This window comes from Anas platyrhynchos, chromosome 7, assembly GCF_047663525.1.
Source record: "Anas platyrhynchos isolate ZD024472 breed Pekin duck chromosome 7, IASCAAS_PekinDuck_T2T, whole genome shotgun sequence".
NCBI lineage: Eukaryota > Metazoa > Chordata > Aves > Anseriformes > Anatidae > Anas > Anas platyrhynchos.
In genome coordinates, this window is record NC_092593.1 from 855,491 (window position 1) to 881,994 (window position 26,504).

The following is a 26,504-nucleotide window of genomic DNA, read 5'->3' on the forward strand; positions in this document are numbered from 1 at the left end:
GGCTGAAACATAATGCAGAGGTAGAAGAGTGGGAAGTCTAGTTAGATTTGCAGAGACATTTTTAATTTGGTATTCTCTAACCTATGCATGGCTTTGAAACTTTCATGTTTCCTCTAAAATTGTTCAGTGTTACACATTACTGGTATGTTTGTTGTACAACAAATTTTACATACAAACACTTTAAAATATCATAAATCTTGCAGAACAACAGATTTTACTAAATTCAACTAGTATCATGAACACAGAAATAGTTTTCCTGACATCTTGCTAAAGCTCAAAGAGCATATCTAATCTAGTTCTGCCTTAAAGAGAATACTGGATGTGCTTCCCCCCCACTCCAAGAAGTGATACAGCTCAGTACTGTAATGCAACCAGAACCAGAGAATACAAGAGGATAAGTTTGGTTTGACGGAGCTGAGCCTCCAAAAAAAAGTAATAATAAAACAACTTTTACAGAATTGTAAACAGGTTCAGTGCTAAAAGAAGCCTCCAGAAGCAGATCAAAGAAAGAAGAAATGTGACATTAAAAAAAAAAAAAAGTAAGTGGAAATAATATTGGGCACAAAGAGGAATCCAATGGACAAATGATGTGAAAGCATCAAACTCTCGTCTGCTTTACTGACTGTGGCTAGTGATCACCTGGTTTTTTTCTAATTATATTAGGCTTATTATTTTATTATTACTAATTATATTAGTCTCACTTCTTTGAGACCATAGGTGTTTTCTTAAGTCAGCTCACTGGTGAGCCAAATATTCCAGCTGATTCCCATTATAGAGCTCCCAAAACAGATTTAAAACAGAAATACTAAAACCTAGCAAATCCCAACAGTTCATAGTTTAGGTGAGAAAGTTAATGACTGGGGGTGGGGAGAGAAGGTGGAAGAGTAATAATAATATAAAAAAAAAAAAAAGAAGAAGAAGAAGAACTGATTTTGACCTAGATTCACGATGAAGGAACTATACTCATCCCGTACTAAGGATATAATAAATAATTTCTACAGACATACATTAGATTTCTACACAGAACTGGCCCTCTGCAAGGAAAGGGAGGACCATAATTTTTTTGCCTTCCTACCTGTCAGCTGGAAAGCAATTCATTTTCAAGTTAACTTCTGAGCAAAACGTTGCCTATCACTAACATCAGGATAGATTGTCTGAACACTGTGCATTATCTTAAGCAAAAATAAAGCTTTTTTTCTTTACAGGCTTCCACATCTCCTGGATTTCAAATATAGAACTTCTGATACAAACATCACTGTCTTTTCCTGTGATGCTGTATCATCTTAAATTCCTTTAAGTTGTATGATAAAATAAATGAAGTTAAAAACAATTTGAAAAACTGTTAAGCTCTAAATGCTTTTATCCTGGTTTAATGATTTAGACTGTAGAATTGGAAGAGAATGTTTAATTTGGCAGCATAAACTGGCTAAACTGGTTGTATATATATATATGTAATTAAAAAAAAAATGTAACCTGGGCAAGCTCATGACTTCTAAAATCCGATATAGCATACAGATCACCTGTAGAGTCTGGCAAGACCAATTAATCTCATTAACATTAGTACAAGTGTTCCTTGTGCGACAGGAAAACTGAACTTATAGATCCATAGATGCTTTACTGCAAGACAACACACTGTTCAGTTGCCTAAAAATTAATGTGTGATGTCAGTGAGTTGCCTTTTAAAAATATACTTTCTAACTTGTAAGTTGACTGAATATAACGTAGTGGGAAAAAAAATTGCTGCATAGCACTTTATGTTTGAAATAACAGCATGCTAATAGTCTTTTTTTTCTTTTCCTAGAGAAGGATAATCAAAGCAGCTCTTAAGAAGAATTTTAGTTGAAGGACTGAAACAGCTCTAAAAACCCATTTCATCACCGTATCAAACCCAACAGCAACTAAAAGTCTCTCCCACATTCTTCTCTTTCTCCTTGTAACTGACAAATAAGCAAAAATACTGCTTACATGAGTTTCAAACCTCTTTCTCCTTTTCTTCTAGCACTGCAGTGTGAACACAGCACAGTGCAAACTGCTTCCATCATTCCTATGCAGAATGCTCAATACTTCCATCTCAGTTTCTTTCACTTCTCATCTACCTGCAGCTGTCTATGCTCACCAATGAAGGCTAAAAAAAGGGTGAAACTTCCCTATCATTGTTCATCATGCATTACATATGACCTTGTCTCCTAAGGGTAACTTTCACTTAAAACTAAAGCTACTTTTATTTGTTAACATAGTTTAATTGACATTTAGAATTCTGTCTGGCTTCAAATCTAACAACGTTCTTTGGGTTCCTTTTGTAAAGAAGCTATACAAACCAATTATTCCATGGAGACTACCAGAGACCTCCCCCCTACTCTTATAATAATCATAAAGTCTAGTAAGGACTGGAGGAAAAACGTTTTATTTTGCTAGCAGATTATACTACTAATATACTACTCTGTATATTTTTCTAAGCTGGTAAAGCAGTAAATATACACAGCTATGGAGCTATTGACTTCTAGCTGTTACTCATTATTGCTTTTACAGTGAAATAAATAAGGTTTTTCAGGCATGACAGTGGATCCTAGGTGATAAAGAAAACTTGTCCCAGGCTGTAACAGTGTAGTCCCTGCCTGAGAGTTCTAACTACGAAATAACTGTATTTTGTGGTTGACTTTAGTATTTTTGGTATTCCAACCAGAGTTAGTTCAGTATTTGGGGATTCCCAAGACCACTTCAACACATTGTTAACAACTAGTTGAATCCAACATGTTTTTCCAATAAACATATAATTCCTTTTAAATAACCCAAAGAGCTGATGAGCATAAGCAAACTACTTAATGAAAGTCTAGCAGTTCTCCAATAAGGCTTATAGCCTTTCTTAGCTGAGTATCAAATGAGTTATTTTAAGTGAGCTTTTATAAAGGAGTCATCAAGTGGATCCTGATGGATCAACATGGATAGCTGCAGAAAAGATATGCATCCTAAGTTACAGACTTGAATTTTAAAAGGTAACAAGCAAATACGAGGGAATCTCAGAAACTTTTGTAGCACGTAATTTGGATGCCCAAATTGATGTAATTCAAAATGCAGGCCTTGTCATTTTATTTTCTATTTCATATGTCCAGTATTTTGTTTTTAATAGAAACCTGGGGAGAACTCTCAGGAAATGCACCCTGTACACTGCACTTTTCAAACAAGAAAAACATGGCATCCAAGTCAGAAGAAGAAAAGATCAGAGCTCTCTATTTGTGGGGGAAAAAACAAACAAGCACACGAACAAAAAAAGCACTATTGTGCTTAAAGCCTTGATGCTGCCCTGACAAAGAGTTGAAAAGAGGTGCAGTTAAGAAGAAAGCTGGCAGTTTAGCAGGTGATACTTAGCCAGTGAGAAGATCACTAAGAACAGGTCTATAAATCAACAAGAAAAAAAATCACTCAAAGAGCGAAAACAAACAAACAAAAAAAACAAAACACACCTCATACCAACACAGTCAATTGTATCGACGTTTTTTTCCCTTATCCATCCTTTTAAAGGAAGAACAGGTTTATTACATTTAAACAAACGTTTCCCTCCACCCCCTTCTCCATCAATGCCCTCACAGAAGCCCTAAGTGACTGCATTTACTTTACATTGGGGAAAAGGGCCCAACATCAAAAAGGTCTAGATAACTAGCACCTCTAGAAATTCTTTTCAACTGTGATCTGTAATTTCAGGTATATCATTCTCCCTGCTTGTTTGGTCTTCTCCAATTCATCTGATCTCTAGAAGTGTTAGAAATACTTGTCACTATAGTAAGAAGAAAGCAGAGACCTTTGAAACCATTTCAGGAAAACCTTCACTTAAATACCACCCTTTCCAGACAAATTACCAGGAGCTTTAAAGCTTTAGTTTTTCTCCAAAATAATAAGTTATTTAACATCCTCTATCTTGAATAAAGATGTATACATCTGTTCCTCCTATAGTATAAAAGCAAACAAAAAAACCAATGAACATTTCCAGCAAATTTTCCTCCCTTGCTAATGTACTCTTAATCAAAAAGAAAAAAAAAAGTGTAAGTATGAACAAGAGAAAGGAAAAAAAGTACAGCTTAGTGTGTATTAAAAATACAAACAGCTTATTTTTGATTTTAATATTACCACTTATTTGAAGTTTTATGCAGAGCAATCGTTACTCCTAATTAAGGATAGGTACAGAAACACTAAAAAACCCTTCTCCCACCTGGAGAAACATAGACAACTAACTAGGTTTAGAAATCATTGCAACTGCACCTTGCTTATCCGTATCAGACTAGCTTTAATACCTGGCTGCTTCTGGTGTTGTCTCCTAGCAAACAACATAATTGCCACATGAAAGAAATCTGCATGGATTAACTCTCTCAAGGTTTACTTCACATCATGCATCACGGCCACCGCTTCCACTGAGCTGCACAACTGCCGTGGCATACAGTTGCACTAAATCCGGCACGTGCAGCTGAAGCGACCTTTTCTATTAATAGACATCACTCTTTTCATCACATTTGTATGTCTTTACTTCGACTAACGTCACATACTGTTAGCATTTAGGTAAGGGGCAAATAATTTACATCTGTCACTAGCTCATTTATCTAACAGTTGAAGTTTGTCCTTCTGCACAAAAAGACTACAGAATCTTGTAAAAGGGACTCCTGCACATGCTCGAATATGACAAAGGCTTCATTCACAACCTCCAGGCCACTTGTTACACTCCCCCCCCCGCTGGGTAAGCACCGTCCTATTTGTAAGTATGCCTTGTCTAACTCCTGACTATTAGATCTCACAGCCCTTTTGCCTGCTGGTTTGAAAAGTGACTCTGATTGTCAGAACCTTCCCAAGCAGGAGCTTATTAACAGAAGCCAACTAAACCTCCTGAGGAGTTAAGTGATCAGGTAAGGCTTCAGTGCATTTTTAACATGAAAACGCATGGCCCTCACTCCTTCTTGAGGATCTCTTAAATACCAGATATGGACTCATTATCCAAGGGATGCTACTAGTAATGTCACATAAGTAGTTAGATACCCCAACACTCTTTTGCTTATGCAATCAAAAATTATATTAGTTGCTTAAAAAAATGGATCTCCCACATGAGCTCATGTTGAATGTTTTAAAACAGGTACTGCCCTCCAACCCCAATCCCACCGTGCATCTTTGGGATACACAAGATACTTCATACAATTGCCTCACACTCAGAGCATGAAGGGAAGGGGTAGAAAGTCCTTTGATTTAAGAACTTGCATAATCATTTTTTTTTCTAAATAAGGGATTCCAAAACATGATCAGGTGTATAAAATAGAAATGCTAAGTTACGTAAGGAGTAGATGGATACTGTTAACTTCATTCCTAATCTTTTACAAATTATGTACTTCACAACCTAGGCAATATACCCCTTGAAAAGCAAAAAGACAGAAAAAGTTCCTCCACCTTTTCCCTGTTTGCAATTATCTCTTAAAACTCAGAAACTTCTTCATATGACAATATTTTGCAAGTATAATTACTACTAGCAGTTACTAACATCAGCGTCAAAAAGATTCATAGCTTTTGTTGCACTTCCTTTAATGATTTGTGGCATACATGTCTCATATACCTTGCATATAGAGGGTCATTTTCAAAGATCAATCCACAAGAGTTCATCGTGTCTGAAGAGGACAAATAAACTGATCCTTCACAGTATGTAACCACCTGAGCTAGTACCCACAAACTTCACATTTACCTACTTCCCAAACTCATGCCGCTCAGTCTCTCCATATTTAAATCCTGAAAAACAGTTAGCATGTATTTGCAAAGAAGTAAAGGGTGAAACATCTTAGTCATTCTACAATTTGCAAAACAGTACTTAACACCTCTCAGCACAGGATTTATTAAATGTGTACTTCAAAAAAAGATGTATTGGAAAAAGTGCATTTAGTACAAGTATCCAAAGATTCCATCCTAAGGTTTGCAGAAAACTTAATTTAGTGACAGTGCTGTTTTGCCTTTAAATGCAGTCAGAATATCATTTGTTACACACAGTTTAAACATTTCCCTTTTCTGGCAAAGTCAAATTCCTTTCACTTAACTGTGTTTTTCAGTCAGGAAGAAAACAAAAGTCACTTAAAGCAGCAAGATGTTAGTGAAGTAACAGAAATCAAGACAAGACAGTATGTAAAAATCTTTAAAACAATTACATTACGACATCAATATTTAACATTTTTATTATAAAGTGTGTATTTGCAGATCCACAAGACCCCCAAATCATGAAGGAACAGGAACATTTGATAAAGAAAGAACAGTGGGCTTTGTTTGTCTTTTTTAAAGGCACAACTTATAATGAGCTATATTTGGGTTAATATTACTCAAATGTATGAATGAAAATGACAGACACGCTGAAGAAGTCTGTCTCTGAAAAAGCTTGTAATGTAGTGTAAAAATATTTTTAACAGGTTGCTTTTAGCCAAAACTAAACAAACTCGCTGAAGTAAACCAGGTATTATTGAACGATTTTTCTGCGAAACCCTAAATCAATATGACTTTTTTTTTTTTAATTTATTTTTCTAGATATTTCTCAAGCAGGAAGATCAATACAGATACAAAGCTGACAAACTATGCTGCACTTGTTTCACTTGTTGCTCATTCAACATCCTAATTATTATTATCATCATTTATGAGATACTCCGCATCCCCCCCAGTTTATCTGACACCCCTGAAAGCTGTGTCTCAATTTAGCAGGAGACTCAAAAGGACACAGAGGTTTCTGAGGTTTCCAACATCTTGCTAAATAGCAGAACTGCACCCTGAAGCACTATTAACATACAATGAAAGAGGTGAAAGATGAGGAAGCGTGAGAAAAACATCCTCACTATCATGTTAGCTATTAGAATGTGCATTTGCAGTAGATTACTTCCCACCAGTCTGGTTTTAGATTTGACTTCCCAGGTTTCATCAACATACCTACCCCATCCTGCAATCACTCACTTTTCTGCTATGCTACTATCTGACCCTACTGCAGGTTGTTTTGGCCAGGGTCTCTAAGGACTGTGACCACAGGGGAAAATGTGGTCTCTTCACTTGACTGCTGTCCAAAAATTCTTGGTCAGGTGCCAGACACTGCAGAAATGGCTGCTTACCAGTTTAAAAGATTCCTCTTCCCCAGCGATGTATTACTACCCTCAAGCACTGAAGAAACTGATCTTGCACTGAAGAAGATGAAAAGTACTGACAAAGTAATATATATTAACTTCCAATGTCATAAACACCAGTTTAAACTAACCTGAAAGATTTGGCAATGATGTGGATGAAAAACCATTGGATAGCTCATTTGTCTGTCTACTGCTGGGATAAAGAGCACCCGTTTCCAACAGAGGAGCTGTAAGATTTTAAGACTCACCAGCTGTTTCTCATATAGAAAAAAAAAATATATATATATATGTGACCACATATTAGTTATAGAAAATCTATTTTTCTTTTCCCACTCTGTCAAGCTCCTCCAGAGAAAATACCAAGACATAACCATCTACAATTTCCTACAGAATTTCATCTTTCTTCAGTTATGACTTAAACAAACAAACAGAAAAACCCAAACCTACTTCTTCTCCCTACTGAATTTACCAAATTTAACCTTGCTATTTAAGCCTCTTTCTGAATCTCACCTCCAAGCTCTTGTCATTTTCAAGGTACTGCCAGTTTCTTCAAAGGCTTTGATCAAAAGATCACTGTGCTCTCTTAGTCTCATCTCATTTAGACTAATTTCACTTTCATCAGGCTGTTTTCTCCCTTAAATTGTATCGTTCCGTTCCACAGAAGTAAATTACCCTCTATATCATCCTGCTGCCTTTTATTTCTAAATTTAATGAATTATCTTTCCTTTCCTCCAGCCTTCCAAGACAGATCAGGATACACAGATCATGCAGCAAAGTAAGTTTTTGCTTCGGGGGTAAGAAGAAGGTGGGGGCGTGTAGAGCAAGTAGAATAATGAAGGGTGGATAAGAGGAAAAAGACTCCTTGCTGCTTGCCTTCAGCAATAATACTTACCTCAATAAAAAAGTTAAAAAGATAAAATGAAAAATTTGGCCCTCCTCTAAGTGGAAAGCCACTATCTGAAGAGGTGTTCTAGACAGAAATAAGGTCACAAGGTTAAAAAAAAAAAAGTCTTGAGGAAACACCAGTACAAGAATCCCAGCCAGCAATCCTAGGAACAGGTAGATGTCACAAACAGCTTATGCTTGGGCAGGAATGAGCAAAGAAATAAAAATTAAATATAACCATAGATTTTTTTTTTTTTCTTCCTATTGCCATAATAGCCACTTTCAACCTATCTTTCTCCGTCCTACCATGTCAAACACTGAAAACATGACAAAGCCCCTGCTTTAATTACAAGAAGGTCAAAACACTAGGCAAGAAAGAACTCATCGCTTTCCATCTGGCAGAAGAGACACCCTGCACAAAATACGTCAGCAGAAAATCAGAAGCTTAAAACTAGATGAAAACTAGGTCAGAAACTGCCATTTCAGCTTTAACAGTACACAGAAAATGAAAGGAAGACAAAGGTCTTGGAAGTCACAAGTCCCTTCCAAACCAAATCATTCTATGATTCTAAAAATCACGCTGAAATCTTGACCCAGCTCATCCTAGTCCAGTCTTATTTTACAGAACAGCCATATGCTTACATTATAACAGCACCTTTTCCTCCAGAAAGAACAGAAGATTAAGAGCATGGAAACAAAACATGCTTCCAGTTTCTCAGCTGTCCTAGATACTGCCCTAGCTTCCAAATGAACGTTAACAATCTGCCTGTAAAACAACACAGCCATTCACTTCAAACAGCAAAAAGTAAATACGATGCAGAATGTATCCATCTTACATTATACAGGCTGCAGTTCAAACAACTTGGTAGGCAAAATCACCTTCCACACTGCATCAGTTTAAACCCTCCTCCTCCATGCTGTTGCAATTCCAGACATTGTTTCACGACCCACAAAACTGAAGACAGGCTTGATCTCGCAGAGCAGAGATGGGGACAGATCTGTCATGAGTATCTGCATCACTTGACTCCCACATTTTAACAGACTTTCTTCTCTGGACTATCATGCAGTTTCCAGTATATCCATTAGAACAGATGTAGGTTCCCCAATTTCTTTAAAAAATAATTAAAAAAAAGGCTCAATAGCCTGTAAAGGTTAGCCTTCACAAGTGTATTTAACTAACTTTGTCTCTTCCTACTAAGCCACAAGTACTATTAAGGCAGCACCACAGTCTAGAAAATAAGGGGGGTGGGAAGCAGTAGAAGGAAGTCTTCATCACCCAAAAATTCTCAGCCCAGTGATGTCCCATTTCACTTCTGCATGGCAATAGATTCCTACCAGCTGATTCAGAAGCACTGCCTGGCATTTGGAGTCATTACACTTTAGAAAACTCACATAGCTGTCTTCTGTAGCTGCAATTGTTTGCAGACAATATCCAACTCTCCTTTGTAGGAGGAAGAAACCAAATTTGATTTAGGTGACAGCAAAATGACGGCATGCCAGTTGAATTCTTACAAATTTAGGTACAGGACATTCCTTTAAGGCAGTCAGTGCTTCCTCATCAGCTAGTATACACAAGGTCTGTCTACTATCATTACCCAGGACAGAACTGGCTTAACCGAAATTCGTTTTGGTTAAAGTCGTACCATTTCTACTCAGCATCCCCAGGAAGAATGGAGAAGTTCTCCAGTCACTGGGTGAGTAGTCAAGGGCTGCATTTCCCTCATGTCTATTGAGAAGACTAAAAAGCCCACCCAACAAGGTTTAATGCTAATGATTTAATTTTTCTAGGCATATTGAATATCATTAAAATCCATAAACTCAACAAATGAACTACTGCAGCTGATCAGCCCTCTGCTTGTTTACTGTGGCTTTTAGGTTACAGCTTGCATATATAGTGCTTTGTTTCTCCATTTCAGCTGTTTTAAACTTCAAGGGGAGGAAACAAGTTATGCCATGTAAAGGGAATTAATATCTTCATCAGAAGGAAACACCTGGATAAACCAACAGTGAGGGAGATAAAGCTATTATGCTTCACTTCCAGCTTGCTTAATAATTTCAACTCGTCAAATACTACAGATGAAAAATCCTATAGAAAAAATACCACAAACTTATCAAGTTATGTGCCTGTGTGTACTACCATGGAGTCTTTTCATATATAAGATGTGCATTTTCAACTCAGAACTTGGAAAGGAGCCACTTCTAAACAGTAACAATTGACTTTCTTTTTCAGTACAAAGCACACTAACCACCAAGCTCATTTATCTTAAAAAAAAAAAAAAAAGAATCACAGACCATCTTTTCCAAAATTAGACTTGGCCAAAGTAAGTAATGTGTTGAGAATTTCACGGGTAAGCTAAGGCAGTTCTCAAAACAGCACTCTAGATATCTAGACAATAGACACACAGCCCCCCCCCCCCCGAAAAGTAACTTCAAAGCAATCTAACTCCACAGGTCTCTTCTGGATACAATTATGGTAACACATGTGATCCAACAAACATGCTAATTCTCATATTCATTTCTTTTGTCCGCATATAACCAAGTAGCAAAGCAAAACAAGAACAGAGAAATAACATTAAGCACCTCCAGGTTGAATGCCATGATTCTCCTGCCAGGCTACACATAAACAAGCAGCATGACGGTCTTCAGTTGCGCTTCTAGAAGTGGGATGGTTGTGTATACCTAAAATGCCACCTGCCACATCTGGTCTGACAGTGGTGCCACTGTTTATATGAAAAAAAATCACTGAACTCCAAAGATTTGTAACAGACTCACTGATGAACCCTTTAAAAAAGGAAGACAAATTCCCTCCAAATGCTACATGAAATCGCTTGATACCAAGCCAAAACAGGCACTGGTGAAAGCTGGCAGTATATGATTAGAGATGCATGTAGTTAGAGGAAAACATCGTAGGACATCATATGAGAATATATGCTTACTGTCTAGAAATGAAGGCTTCTTCCATCGTTTCTTTTATCTATTGAAAAGCATATCTGCAGCAACAACAGGATAGGGTCCAGCCAAAACACTGCTGAACTGAGTGTGCCGATACCTGCTTCTCGCCAACGGTCACCGCTCCACAGCCTTACTCCTTCCAGGGGCTTCACCATGTCAGCTGGCCAGACCACTACAGATGCTGAGAAGATCTCTCAGAAGAGGAAAAACATGAGGTAGTTTACAAACAGCCCCCTAAGGGACTTGTGCTTTGAAAACATGACTGAAGCAAATCTACAAGAGGAGGAGATGGCGGCACAACTCCCTTCGGTTTCTCCAAGCAGGTACATCATCGTTTCTCTTTTGTGCCAGCCGTTTAACTTTCACATACGTGCTGAAAACAATGCTAAGCCTATTCCTGGATTCTCCTACTGACGCACTGTGGAAACAACACCACTCGAGTCACTGATGGCATTAATGAAGTGACATTGGCCACACCTGGTGAGGCCAGGGGCCAGGCAGCCGTCCTGCTGGTGCAGCTGCCTGCTCTGCAGGCCACACGGCCGCCGCGCTCCCCTGCCTCCTTCCCGGCCCGGAGCCCCACGTAACGCTGTGCATGAAGCGGGGGGCCTTGAGCTGACCTACCCCTGGCCAGCTACTGCAATAGAAGATCTCTTTGATAAACCCAGCAATGGACAAATCTCTGCTGTCAGAGTTACAGCCAGAATACAGAAAAGGTGGCTTTCTCCTTACCAAAGCTACTTTCCACGTTTGCAAAGAATCCAGTATGTTTGACATTTAGAAAAAAAGCCACACTAATGTGACAGTAAGATGGTGCTGATGCAACTCAAAGCTTTTTTCTACATTTCAATTCCTTATCGTATCTAGTTCCAGATCACCTATATTCTTCATCCACACCACCAGATTATTTTCAGAATTTTTTCTCTGCTTTTTCTTGGAATTTTCATCATTTCCTTCCTTTCAAAAAGCAAAATTTGCCTCTTTTCTCCTGTTTCATTAATAATTTTCTCCTAACACTACACGTCTGTCTTTATCTTGTACATCTATGTCCTATACAGGTGCATGTTTTGATCTATTTTTTTTCCTCTCCATATCAGCTACACTCAGAAATTCTAGGACAGCATGTTTTCTGCAACCTGATTGTAAAATATCTGATCCAGGAGTTTGACTTGATGATCCTTCCAACTGATCCCTTCCAACTCAGGATATTCTATGATTCTGTGATCTTGAAATGGATGAGAATTTCAACTACTCACTTTTGCCAGAAAACAAATGCAAAGCTCCATCCAAAGTGTGCATACAAAGGACACATTACACATTTCCTGCCTCACAGGACTAAAAATAGAGATCAGCATTATCTATTAAGTAAATATTTTTGGAGTTTTTAATGTGACTTTTAAAATATATTGCTCTTGTTTCACGTAGATTTTGATGTTTTCATTAGAATATATAACTTCTAACCTCAGTTACCTGATGTAGAGTGATATCTGTGCAACGACTTGAAATACACAATGACAAAAAGTAATGACGCTCACTAAGACTTCTTTGGGTAGGGTAGAGTCACAGAGTAGCTGAGGCTGGAGGAAACCTCTGGAGGTCACCTGGTCCAGCCCACCTGCTCAAACAGGGCAAATAATACAAGGAAAACTTAGAAACTGTTCTAGAAATGAAATTCAGAAGATTATTACTTTCAGAGAATGCAACTGCCTTAAATGGATCTGTTAACAAACAGGTTAAAAAAAAAAAAAAAAGGCAAGACAACTAAGTGACCCTAAGTCCAGGAAATAAACATGAATGCAAGGTTCATAAACATAGCACAATTCAACTAAAATTAAACAACATAAATTAAAACAAAATAATAAAGAGCCTAAAGCAGTAACGCAGCAGATAAATTCCCAAGTTTGCTAATTTACTTTAATATTCTCAAGCCTGCATGGAGACTAGACATTAAGTTACAGAATCCAGGAGATACATGAATCAATACATATCTTAGGCATTTATATATACCGTCTCTTCCTCCTGAGTATCTTGGTCTTCAGTATTTTTTAAGCACATTGCACTTCGTAACATACTTCAAGGAGGGTAGCAGTCTTATTTTTGTTTTATTTCAGAGAAGCAAAAAACAGTTTGTTGAAGGTCCTAACAGGTGAGTCTTTACATGATGGCCAAAGAGGGCAGCTGCACATTCCTGCTGCATTGTGCCCGTTCTGTCTGAACACTCAGTAACATGATTCAACATGCTAACTGGCAGGAAAGGTTAAAAAACCTTCTTCGTGTTTTCTGAAAGGCACTGAGGGGATGGATGAGCCACGGAGATGACATTGGAAAAAGCAGGATCCCACGGCAGGTACAGCAGGAAGGAGAACCACACCTTGGAATCACAACAAACTGCTAGGTTGGCTCAGCTATCTCCTGAAATCTCGCCCATAGGAATGTGGCAAAGCAGAAATATTACCCTCCCTGCTTCCTGTCTCAAATCCTGGGATTCTACCCTTTCTGTCTTTTATGAAATGCAAATCCTCTGTTTTGAATTAATTGGTTATGCTCTTTTATGAGTAACACTCAGACATTCCTCTATATCGCGAACTACAAGGAAACACTCAAACAACCGTGTTTTGCCAATTCCTCTTCACTTAAAGCACTTTTTATTTTAATGTATAATGCAGTAGGATTAAGAGCCCTTGTTACAATGTTAAAATGAGTCCTGTTTGAACACTGAGGAAAAGCAGTATCTACCACAAAGGGCTTACGTGCTGCACTGTAAGAAGACTGGAGGCTTTCTTGTGAGAGAGTACTCCCTTCACAGAAGCAGACTGCTGAAATCACTCACATGAGATCCATGCTTTAGATGTAATTCCTTGTCAGCAGTAAGGTCACCAGAGAGCCCAAACTAGGGACAAAAACATAGGTGAAACATCCCAGAGTTTGCTCTGGCAAGAAAAATCAAAGGCTTGTCTATACAAGGTGAAAAGTGCTTCACATTCACACCCTGCCTTATTCTGCAATAACTCCCTGGCGTAGACAAGATCATACACGCTCTTACCAAAAATATGAAGTACCTGGCAAGTCCATATAGATTAAAGTTTTACAGTTGTCCCATTGCTTTCAGTAATTAAATAGACAAGCACCAGTAAGAGCCTCTAACGCCAATGTCAGAAAGCATTTCCTCCACAGGCAAGTCCCATACCCACCCTTCCCCCCAAAAATAAATCTTCACAACTAGAATTTAACTAGTGGAACAATACAAACCTGTATCCTTTAAAAATTAATTATTCGTTACTATCGTAGATCTATGTAATCTTCATAAGTTTGCCAAGAGAGTATGTACTGCTCTACCTTGGCCAGTTACTGGGATGGTTGCAAGCATTCCATTTAAATCAAATGAACCAAGTTCACTGATTTATGAAGACAACAGATGCAACAGCAGCAGACCGAAGCTAACAAGAATGCACTTAGCCTGAAACCCTGTGGATAGAAGAGAAACTGGAAAGAAAAAAATCTGTATTTGTCCTGGTAACAACTACGACTTGAAGAAAGGAAAAGGACCGTTTAAAGCTCTCCCTCAACCAAGCAAGTCCCACCAAGGAAGAAAGCATTTGGTTTTCCTATTAGCAGACCTGGTGAAAATAGGAGGAAAATAAAAAACACAGGAAGCATATAATTTCTAGCAGATCGAGGGATGGATGTCTCAGAGACAGCCAGCAGCTCTCTGTGGGACAACGCACCCGAGCAGAACGCTTTGTCAACACCAGGAGCTCTCTCGAGAAGCCCCAGACGGGGCTGTGGTGGCAAACGCTACGGCAGAGGCTGCAAGAGCCCTGGGAGAACGTGGTAGAGGCACGGGAAGAAAAATCCCCTCTAACAAATCTTGCAGCATAATCCTTTGGTGCAGACTTCTACAGCACTTTGAACTCTACAGAACAAAATAACAATGTCACTTTTGCCCTCCTTTCTGCGTTGCCTTTTAGTCATAAAGTGCAGAATTATTGGTCAGGAAAAATAAAACACCACTTTATTATTTTTTTTCCCCCCAAGATTTCAAAACCATGCCTGGTTTCACTGAATGAGTGTAAAGTTATTTTTAGGAAGTGTTCCATCACCCATTGATTGACCTGCTGCAAACCTACAGAAAACACATCTGGTAATGCACCACGGTGGCACAAGCAAGCAACAGCTTAGACGCAGAAGAAGTGACAACCCTACACAAACCAGCTCTGCCTTCCCAGAGCTTTAAGAACTCTGAAATTGGGCACTAGCTTGGTAGTACATCATGACAGTAGGCAGGTACCTCATGCCAGGAGGCACAATGTTCCTACTCCATTCCATTTTTGCCAAGTATAACTTAACTGAGGATAAAGGGAAATTTTCCCCTGACGTCTTTTCATTGTTTCTTAAACTTTTCAAAGTAATTCTTTCATACATACAAAGATTCGAGATCAGTACTTGGAACGTGCTGAAGATTTTACTTTGTCATAGCAAAATTATGTCTATAGTTTGTGGCAGTAACATTCCTCCTTCTTGAAACTTTCAGTTTCAGGCAAATATTGTAGAAAAATCCAGAAACTCTGTCCTTACTTAAGCAAAAAAACTCCCTTTCTGACCTCAATGGGAATCCAGCCCAGTGTAAAACAGACCCTGAAGCACATTAACGATCAACTCAACTCAAAGGCATTTCTGGTGTAAACCACAAAAATAAGTCCCCTCCAGAATTCACATTACGATTTTTTTTTTTTTAATGTTTGGTCATTCTTGTTCAAAACCAAAAAAAAAAACACAAAAGAAACAGCCCCTCTCCCCCTCCCCATAACAAACAAAAGAACCAATCCACACATTAAGCTCTCTAGCAACTTAAATTTCACTTAAGTTTCAGAAGTCACAGGTCATATTCTGCTTCTACTCATTCTTACTTTTATGTTGTTCAAACCCTAACTTGTTAAAGTTTGGCCAGAAACAGAGATTCAAAGGCAAGGACAGCTGTTAAGAAAGAAACTGATTAGTTTCATTTTAAGTGATTGAAAGAAGAAAGGTAGTCTTTACTCAAATTCTAACATTTTTCCAGATGAAACAAAGCTGGTTTTAAAAAAAGTTTAATTTCATGTCTGTCTCTTCCAACAATTAAAACACCACAGCTATTTTAAGTGCAATAGCTCTGAATTTGACTCATGACTACCAGCTTTCGACAAGTCATAGATATTTAATAATTAGTACTTAAATATAATTAAGTACGCAGCAGCAAAGTTCCACCAGAAGCTAATAGAACACCGAAAGAAACCCAACCATCCCACACTTCAGTGGAACAGGGCTCCCCACTGCCTAACTCCCGCCATGTAGCTGCAGAGTTCACATTTACGCACTAACGTACACATCAAAAACTTTCTTTGAGGGCGTTTCCTGTGTTGCTAACAAGTTGCAGCTTCTCTCCGGCTGGATCTAGATTTAACCAAGACTATGATCAAGTCTTAAAAAAATAAAAACTAACATCAACCCATCAACCTCCCCCCTAAAAGAAAACCACACACACAAAAAAGCAACCCCAATCCCCCCCCAAAAAAAACAACCACCCAGACCATATATGCAACCTGGATACAAGGCAGCAGCCATCCCACATACAATCTTGTTTTTAAAACTATTAATTACCAAATATATGAAATATGCAGCAAACAAGCAGCAAACCCTCACCCTTTCATCCTACACATTTCTGAAACTGCACCTCATATGCTACTAGATACAGATAACACAAGTATTGACAATATTTGCTAATTCTATAAATATATGTAAAAATTAAAGACCTTAACAGAGGAAGTCATAAGTTCAACTAGAAGCCAGGGCTTCTTAACATGACCAAGAATGCTTTGCTCTCTGCATTAGAAAAACAACCATGGTGGCAGCTAGGATTACGCCAAAGAGACTGCTTAGGAATTCTTCAGATTTTGTTACAACCATGCTAATTCTTGAGTATCTTAATTAAAGATTTGTCTGAACTAGACAGGGGAACACAGAGAAGGGAAGGGGAAGAAATTAAGTTAAGGGTTCAGCAATAAAGCCACTGACTTGGGTCACAAAGTCACCCACCGCTGTTGTTACACGGCGCATCCACCAGCATGGGCAGTGCTCGAGCCCCCCCAAAACCTGTAACTGTTCCCCCTCCCACGCAGGGGGGTACGTGTTGCACGTTCACCTTGCATGCTCTTCTTTGATACTTAATTTCTTACAACGCTGGAATGTGATGCATAATTACAAGAGGAAAAAAAAAAAAAAGTTGAATTTGAGCAATACTTGGATCGCTAATCACAGGGCAAGGAAGGCATCATGGGCCCGGTCTGGAGTCTGGGGAGACTTTTCTGAAATACAGAGTAGTGTTAGAAAAGAAATCTAAAACACGAAAATCTGCCTCTACTGATAATTCACGAGTCCTAACTTTAAAGCAGCACCATGAATTTAAGGAAGCTGATAAAACAAAACAAAACAAAACAAAACTCCCAGTCAATTCCTCTCCCAGCGATGGAGAAACACCTCTAACAGAGGCTTTGTGTTACCCAGCCTTCTGCTTCCAGACTCTCATGAATATCACTTAGGTACAGGAGTATCTCCATACATTACACAGGGAGGCTGAACACTTAAGCCAAGATATTAAGATATTGCAAAATGCAGTATTCTGGTTCCAAAGTGCCTTTATCGCTTAAGGCTACGGCTTAGTGTGCCTCCTACCAGTGAGTGGAGGGGAGGAAACAAAAACAAACAAACAAAAAACATGACTGAAGAAACAAGACATTAAAAAGTTGAAGTCATTACACTAATGAGAACTACACTGCATGTATTTCAAGACGCAGGCTTGACAAGGATGGATGAAAAAGACGTTTACAGTTATTCAGCACCTACACAGAACAGAAGCCTGAAATAACTACAAGGCAAACTGCAGGGTTAGTCTCCTTGTGAAGACAAGAGGAGAACAACAACAACAGAAAGCAACGGGAAATTTTTGCTCCAGTAAGGAGATCAGAGGTGCAGTATTTTGCCAAAGCTCAACAACGGATGGCAGAAGACCTGTGTTCTGGTTCAGACTGTGCAACAGACCCTGTACTTCAACCTGTCTCCGTTCTGCACCAGCAGCGAGGTACGTTGTACTGGCCTCAGGACAGTGAATGCACAGTGCATGGCGAGGCTAAGAACAGAACAGGGAGCATCTCAAAATCTCGACAGTGTATTTTATACTTGGACAAGTACCTTTAATCAGGTAAGTGTGCTGACAACCTTACAAAAATATCCTGAACACAACAAATACTAAAGAATTTAATCAGTCATGCTAAATAATGAATTTTAAAGGAGAAGGTAAAAAGAGACAGGATAGGAATTTCACACATTAATATTAGGCCGTGCACCAGATATTTTGCATTTATGAGCAAATGACCCCTTTACTTACTTCCCTTCAGGACAAGATGAGACTTTATGGTTCCACCAAAACAAACTTTTCTTAAAAGGCACCTTTAAAACTACAGCTAAATACAAAACTAAAGGCACTGGGAAGATCATGCACTGTTTTTGTATTTGCTTTTTTTTTCCCCACTCCATTTGTTAAACTATACCTTACAAATTATTTAAAAGCCAGTTTTATAACAGCATTGCCTCTACAAACATTTTTGAAAAATAAGGCCATGTGCATTTCTAAGGCCATATGTTTTCTTCTTTTTCTGTTGCCACAGTTTTGTGGTAAACAAACTCTCCAGGGCCTGCGTGTTGTTTAGGGTGCTGGAAGCAGCCAAAAGACATGAACTGACCCATCCTTTTCAAACCATAGTCATACATGAAATCCAAGGCTGACCTCCCTCTGTCTTTCTACAAAGCACGAAGATCTAGCTTCTGACAGCGCTTGAAATACTAATATTTAGTGAAAAGAGCATCTCTACAGACAAATCTTAAGTTTAAAGCCATGATTATAAATCTCAATTTGCAGATGTGTTTATGGGTGTCATTACAAACACCCAACAGATCAGGCCGATGTTCCTAGACAGCAGAAAGTTTGAAGGCTTGTCGATTAATCTTTCATCTTCAAAGAAAGACTTAATCCTGATGACAGCACAAAGTTCAGCTAAAGAAGAACAGAATAATTCTGCTAAGACTGCTTAGCTGTCTTCCGAAGTGTATGCTCAGATCACAAAGTTGCTATGGCATCAACTTCAGGACTGTGGTTAGACACACAAAACGTCTTTTTCCTACAGACTGTTATGGGAAGCTGAGCGACTTTGGCAATGAGCCAAACATGTTTCGGCTCTGCAGCCGACACCATTTATCACCATTCCGATGGCTAGCTAAGCCCAGAAAGCGAGACGAGTAGCACCTTAGCGCGCCCACGTACACGAAGCTCTAAGCACACTGCACTAACAATTACAAACAGAAGCTGTATTCACGCTTACCTCGTTTACCAGCATTATTTAATGTCACGATACTACCCTCCCATCACTTAAGCGTTGGCTCAGAGCAAACAGGAGAAGGCCGATTTCTGGCAGCTGCATATCAAACAGCCGCGGGAGGAAGTTCTGCAGGATGCCAGATCCCACCCTGATTTCCCATCCCTGTTTCCTGCTGCTTTTTCATTTCACGGCCATCGAGGTACTTTTTTAACCACCGCCGTCCGAAACACGACTCACGCTGCGTTCCGACACGCCACGAGCAGGGACCGAGCAATCCTGCGAAACCCGGTGAGCGCGGCTGTGCGAGCACTCAGCGCAGCCAGCCGGGCCGAGGGCAGGCGCGGCGCCGGGGCCCGGGCAGCACCGGGCAGAGCCCTTGGCCGCGGCGCCCGGCCCAGCCGCGCGGCGTCCGCGCCTCCCGGGCGGGGCCCCCGGTACCGCTCCGCGGCGCCACACGGCCCGGCCCGGCCCGGCCCGGCGCTCCCGTCCGCGGGGCAGCCCGGCTGTCAGGCGCGGCCGCGCCCGCGTCCTTCTCTCGCCCGGGCGCCCCTCACGGCTCGCCGCCGGCAGCAGCGCAGGGCAGGCGCGCTGCCGGGGACCGGGCTCCTGCTCCCCCCGCCGGCCGGCACGCAGGCCGGGCTGCCGGGCTGCTCCCCGGGCCTCGCCCCGCTCCGGGCCCGCCGCGCCTCTCCCTTCCCTGCCCCCACCCGCGCGGCCCCGACCGCGGCCCCGACCCCGGCCCCGGCCCCGGCCCCGCCGCCCGCCTCGGCCCGGCCCCGCCGCGCTCCGCGGCCGCAAAGTTTCACTCGCGCGGGCACCGCCGAGCGCCGCTGGAGGGAGCGGGCGAAGGGCGCTGCCCGCACCCGCCGGCGTGGGGCGGGGGTGCGGGGGGCAGGGGCCGGGGCGCCGAGCGCTCACCTCCGCCGCGCGGGCCCCGCTCGCCTCCCCGACGGCTCCCGCGGCGCGGCCCCCGCCGGGCTCCTCCACGGCCAGGCAGGCGCGGCGCCGGGATGAGCTCACCGCCGGCGGGCGGCCGCAGTCCCCGCCTCTCCACGGGACCGGCTCCGCGGGGCGGGGAGCGCCCGGGGCGGGGCGGCGGGATCGGCTCGGCCGGGATCGGCTCGGCTCGGCCCGCTCGGCGCAGCCCCCGCGGGACGGGCGGGCGCGGCCCGCAGCAGGGCTCAGCGGGGCGGGTGCCGGCGGCGCCAGGCCTGGGTCGGCCCCGAGCGCGCAGGCCCCGCGGCCCCGCGGCCCACCCCACGGCAGCGCCCCCCGGCGGGCAGGGCACTGGCGGCGGCCGCCAGCCCCGACGGCCCCAGGGCCGGGCGCGACGGCTCCGGGCGGCGGGGTGCCGGGAGCTTACCCGGGTACTCAGGCGTGCCCGTGCCGGTGCGCGGCCTTTTGAGCGCGCTCCGTTCCGTCTGTTCCTCATCTTTCTCTTGCAGCGTGCCTGGACGGCAGCGACCTCGGCTAGGCTGAGGGTGCTGAACACTTGCGGATGCGGCTCGGGTCTGCGGGGCTTCTGCTCCGAATACGCGAACCACCCGGGGGCGACCGTCCCCGGAGGCTGCCTTGTGCCGCTCGGGGAACGTGCAGGTGCTGGGCACCTCCTGAGTACTGCGACACGGCCTGGATAAAAAAGGCTGAAACAACACTGAAAATGATTGCATCGTTGCAGACAAGATCTGCAAAGGACAAAAAGATGGGTGGAATGTAAATGATGCTGACAACATTTCTCAGAGGCATCCAAATTACTTGTTAAACTGGGGCACGGGAGGCATTTGAGACAGGCAGACTCAGACTGACGCATTTGGGAACAAGGACCGAGGTCCGTGACCGCAGTGCCGAAGGCGAGATGCTCTGGCTTGGAAAGCAGCACCTGTAAAAGGATTCGGGGCTATAATGGTGACGCAACTCGACAAGAATGGTGCTGTAGCAAAAGAAGTTCATGCATTCTTTGCACATATAAACAAGGGATTAGTGAGCGTATGCAGAGGCGATACCACTTCTGAATACACCCTTGGTAAAACAAGCACTGAGACATGCTTTCTGGTTTCTGTGTCGCATTTCTCAAGATACTGAAAAATTGGGGTGCAGAAGAGAACCGAATAAATGAAGGCTGAAGATGATGCAGTTGCAGTCCTAATGCATTCAGTTCTTCGACAATATAACTGGATAATGTGATTATGATATATAACTACTGTAATGGAAGAAAGCTTGACATTAAAAGCTTTTTAAACTGTAACAGACCTTAACTTGAGCATTTTCTGGCTTCTGAGATTTGACTTTGCAATCTGAGCACTTGTTTTCTGTTTTTGTTTGTTTGTTTTGTTTTGTTTTCTCTTGCATATTTTCATAAGATCATGTGAATCATTCGTACTTGCTTTTTTATTTATTTATTTGAAACTTACTTTCACATGGAGATCACAAACAACAGCATATAGCAATGCTGGCTAAAATAAATGCTGAAACCTTTTTATCAAAACCTGTATATATTTGTGTTTTCTGTTATAAAATGAGAAATGAACTTGTCCATATTTTTATATAGATAGTAGACTGGTGACATTAATTTCAGGATTTTTTTCATTTAAAAATGAAAGATTCAGTTCTGAAGTTTAGGGTTCTGAAGGTTTTAACCCTAACCCTACTCCTGCTGTGTATTTAGTGAAATCACCAGCATATGTGCAACAGTGGCTTAAAACTGGATGCTGCTTCCCTTGTATGCTCCCTACCCTTCTGTTGTCTGCACAGTATGTGTAGGTATGTATCAGCTCCTCAGCTGCCACTTTTTCAGATCAGCCTGTAAGGTAAAAGAGATCTGAGGACCATTTACCTTAATATAGTGGTTTGAAAACTGCAGCAATAAAACAAATTGTGTTTGATGGAAAAACTCAATTGCTAGGTAAGATTCCCAGGTGGAAGGGTGCTGCAGATGGTTGAAACCAATTTCAGGTATCTATTTTTAATCTGCCATTGTGCATCCCTCTGAGCATTTAGTCTGTGTAAACAGTTCAACTGTGTCTGACAGTAACTTACTTAAGTAATTGGTACTTAGTAATCTCTCAGTTCCCAGTTGCAGAACTCTACTTAAAAATCCTTATGCTCACTTCATGATTTTTAAAATACGAGATTTAAAATCAAGCATCAAATAGATGAGCAGAATATAACTGATGACGAGGATCTCAGCATTACTGAAAGTATTTGTTAAAACTTTATCTGAGTAGCACAATAGTCATTCCAACTTGCTTTTAATGTTGACACTTAAGATTTTTGCAGAAGCAGGGAAGATTTGTTCTATCACAAGAGGTAATTTGAAACAGTTCTGTTGGCATAAAATCCAGTTTGAAATCAAGTACAGATATTTTTACTTTGGTGTAGCTAGCTGAGGTTATTGCTACCTGTGGTAACCCTGATGAGCTGTATCAAAGTAACCACTACAGAGCATTATCTCTGGGTGGTTTTTACGCTTAGATAACCATCTCATGTTAATGGTTTTAGAGTTAGTTTTTTGTTTTTGTTTGTTTGTTTGTTTCAGTAGGTAAAGACACATGTAGCAGTGGTGGTCTGAATGCCATCATTATGAGCACAGCAGTTGATAACATTAGCAGAAACATTCATATGATGTATTTTTCTCTCCCAGTCTCAAATGGCTTGCCTTTTCCATCCCGAATGTCCAATCATCCAGCTGTTCCCTGCATTTGGGCCAAGCTGATTAGCGTCCCTACATATAATTTCTACATCACACTTTCATATAATTAACAAAAAGATTATTCTTCCTCATACCAAAAAAAGGAAAATGTAGGGACAGTATGAAATACATCTATAAATAACAGTAAGGATTTGCTGAGCAAACTACGATTTATCTTCATGTTTAATTCATTATGAACAACTAAATATGAATTTAACAGCAAAATAACTACTACAGTGTCAGAGTACTGTAGGACATTTTCTATGCTGTGCATACATCTCACGCAGCATCTTTCAGTGGGTCTCTGAGGGGTACAGAAGAGAATCCATATATGTGTTCAGAAACGAGTTGCAGTCTTACATAGAAGAGCATCCTCATAAGAACACTTGCCGGGACTGCCTTGTATGGTGTTGGAGGAGCAGAGCAACGTGGAGACAAAGGCTCTCAGGGGTACAACAGCAGAAAGTCAGTTAAGTCGGTTATCTCACACTTCTTTCATTTTGACTTCAGCAGCTCAGTAGCTGGAGACTTGTCCCAAAACAAGGGCAGAACATTGTGCAGCTCAGCCAGCAGCTTTTCCCTCTTCCTGCAGAGAATCACATTCTCTTCCCTCCATTCTGCATGTGTGATGAGGCCTCTGTCTGGAAAGAGAGGAGTTTTCTCTGTCTCGGAGGAAATGTCTTAGCTCTGGCAGCTTTTTATGATTTTGTCTTTGTCTCTGAAATCTGAGCCAAAAAAACAGAGCTATGATGCTGCTGTTGTGGGATTTATTCCTAGTCACGCTTGGTGCTCGCTCGCTCTTCCTCTGTATATGAACTTAGAAGCTTTGAAAGACAGTTTGCTGTTAGTTGGAGTTAGGTCCTGCTGTTCCACAGGAAAGCTTGGAATCGGGATATTTTTAACTGGGGCTTGATTTTAATACATCCCTATTTACCTCATCAGAGCAATACTTTTGGTCACAGCAGCATAAGGATTTTTGCTCTCCAGTACCTTCCTTTTGGGAACAATTCAGCCCACAGCTGTTTATCGTCCTCTACTGTTCTGCCCTCTGCACCTTCCACTCATTTGTTCAGATAATTTATTTACTCTCAGCCACTGACATTCTTCGGCTCTTCTTTTCTCCTTCCCACAGAGGTTATGTCTCTGTGGTGGTTTCTGTCATTCTGCCTTACTTTCAGAAATAGAACTAACTAATATTGGGGAATCTTTTAAGTGAGTGTAACAGCAACTGAGCATTTTAAAAAGTACTCTTCACTACAGGGAACAACAACAGCAAAAAACAATGCAATTTAGCAAAAAAATGACAATTTGTCTATCATTATTGGCACCCAAATGTTCCAATTTCTTTATGGAGTCATCTGAATTAAAACAAAACAAAACAAAACATATGAGGATAGAATATAATGGTGGAAGCAAAATTGCTGCAAAAGACAGCAGTAGGAAGAAGGCACTAATAACATGTCTTGGAGACCACTGTGAGACAAGCTAGAATTTCTTCTTTGTCCTTTAGACACCCTCCCTTTCTTTCCTTCCATCCTTTTTTTCCATGTCAAAATAACTAATGTAGACTGGTGCAGAGGGTAGGGTTTATTGGTGTGTTTAGTCTTTGTTGTTGTTGTTGTTTTTACTTTAGTGTATTTATTTAGCACAGCACATCAGTTCAGAAAAAGCACTACAGAAAATAAAAGAAAGTTTGCATATCATAAAGTTTAGAAGAAGCTCATTGTATATGAATTATTTGCTCCAAACTATAATAATATCATAGAATGAGGGAAACTAGTGTTTTATATTTGAAATAACGCTAGTAGTAGTTAACTGGAAATGAATCCCTATGTGGAGACTTGTACTGCATTCCCTACAGGCTCCCTAAGAGCCTATTGCCAAGGGAAAAAATTACGTTGATATGTAAGAAATGATGCTTAATACTTCAGAAATCCCCAGGATGTAACCAAAAAATCCATGAATGTCTTGAAAAGCTGGAAGCACTAGAAACATCTATCTCATGAAAACAGTCATGAAAGTAAGGAGATCTGTGCTTATGGCTGATAATTTGTTCTGTTTCCCTAGTATACTTTGTATTTATACTTCTAGGGCAATAGGTCTAGCATACAGTATTAATTCATGTCTCTGAAGATTCTGTTGGGAAAGACTGTCTCAAAGAGACTTAATGGAATTTCTTCTCTGTAAACAGATGACGATCTGTTCTTAGGTTATAGTTCACTCTGTCAGAAAACTGTCAAGAACGCTGGTGCTACCGAGGTCCTCCTTAGGAACGGGGATTGTATTCCTCCCCCTGCCCTTCAGCTGGAACCAAACCACAGTCAAAACTGTTCCTTCACATTTTTGTTACAAATATGACAAACTGTTCTTTAAAATGAGAATTTGTTTTTAATCATGTGGTGAGCCATAATAGCAGAAGAACAGTTTGTGTCTCAGTGGAAGTGTTTAAAGGTACAATGCATATGCCAGGCTACCCAAAGGTTTTATGTAAACTGGGAAAAACACCAAAGGTTAGCAGTCCTTGTTCCATTTGAAAGGAACAGTATTGTTGGTTAAAGACAAATATTTCTGAGCTTATTATCATTCTACCATACCAACCAGTATGTTGGTTGGTTCAAACTTAATTTTCTCCAATTTGTGAAGCATGATCTTATTAGTGTAAAACAATATATGCATTCCAATTTTGCCAGCCAAGTTTGTAAATTCCTTACAGCCACAGCCCGCAGAGCTTTGGGACATTCCCCTCGCCACCCCTCATCCCCCTTTTTTTCTGTGCATGCACTTATAAAGGCATTCTGAACAAAGCTATCCTTCAGTTAAGTTCTTGGAGACAGTCAGAGTTATAAATGTGTCATGACAAATACATCTATAACATTTTAAAATTCCTTTATTTACTTTTTGTGAGTTGAATTCAGTTAGGAAAAAATAAAATTCAAGATAGTAGCAGCCTAAAATTGGCCTTGCTAAAGGGTTAGAGGCTAGAGTTAAACATAATTGGAGGGTTATCCATAATATTTTAAAGTACTGTCTTTAGAAACCTCAAAAAACTTTTGCACAGCAGAACTCAAATATATGTGCACTGTAGAGAAAATTATATGTCTACCCATTGTTGCCTGCCATCTTTGAACAGCTCCAACAAAATTATCTCACTCTGAATTTAGCTTTTTGACTTGTTTTCACTTTTTATGGTTGAGATCCACAGAACAAACCAAGTTAAAAGCTTTAAATTTCAGCTATTTTTTAATAGCTATTCTTGTTTGTCATTGTTTTTGATGTTTCTTGACAGCAACATATAGGGAACAAATATTTCAGGCTTGTACAGCTTAAATGAGGCTCAGAGTTTTCGCTAACTCTTGAGCTTCAAAAAAAAAAAAAAAAAAAAGATACCAAATATGGAAAAAATAAATTAAACTAGAAGGAATTCCAGAAGGTTATGAGCAAAAAAGTAGGTTGGAA

The 26,504-nt window shown here is 40.8% G+C and overlaps 1 protein-coding gene and 1 long non-coding RNA gene across 15 annotated transcripts in view; one reads left to right on the plus strand and one right to left on the minus strand.

Annotated features, from left to right (window-relative positions):
* Positions 1-26,504, minus strand: part of TANC1 (tetratricopeptide repeat, ankyrin repeat and coiled-coil containing 1) — a 114,478-nt gene that overhangs the window by 73,753 nt on the left and 14,221 nt on the right. For 4 of the 14 annotated variants that reach the window (XM_027458210.3, XM_027458209.3, XM_027458207.3 and 1 more), the window contains exon 1: positions 20,279-20,716. The exons of 5 other annotated variants lie outside the window; for them this stretch is intronic. The gene's annotated coding sequence lies outside the window, so the exon portion shown is untranslated. 5 more of the 14 variants (XM_072041001.1, XM_027458211.3, XM_072041000.1 and 2 more) reach the window with 3 other exon arrangements.
* Positions 19,516-21,605, plus strand: LOC113843760 (uncharacterized). Its single transcript, XR_003497469.3, has 2 exons — positions 19,516-19,648; positions 20,806-21,605. It is a non-coding gene; the product is annotated as an uncharacterized lncRNA (long non-coding RNA).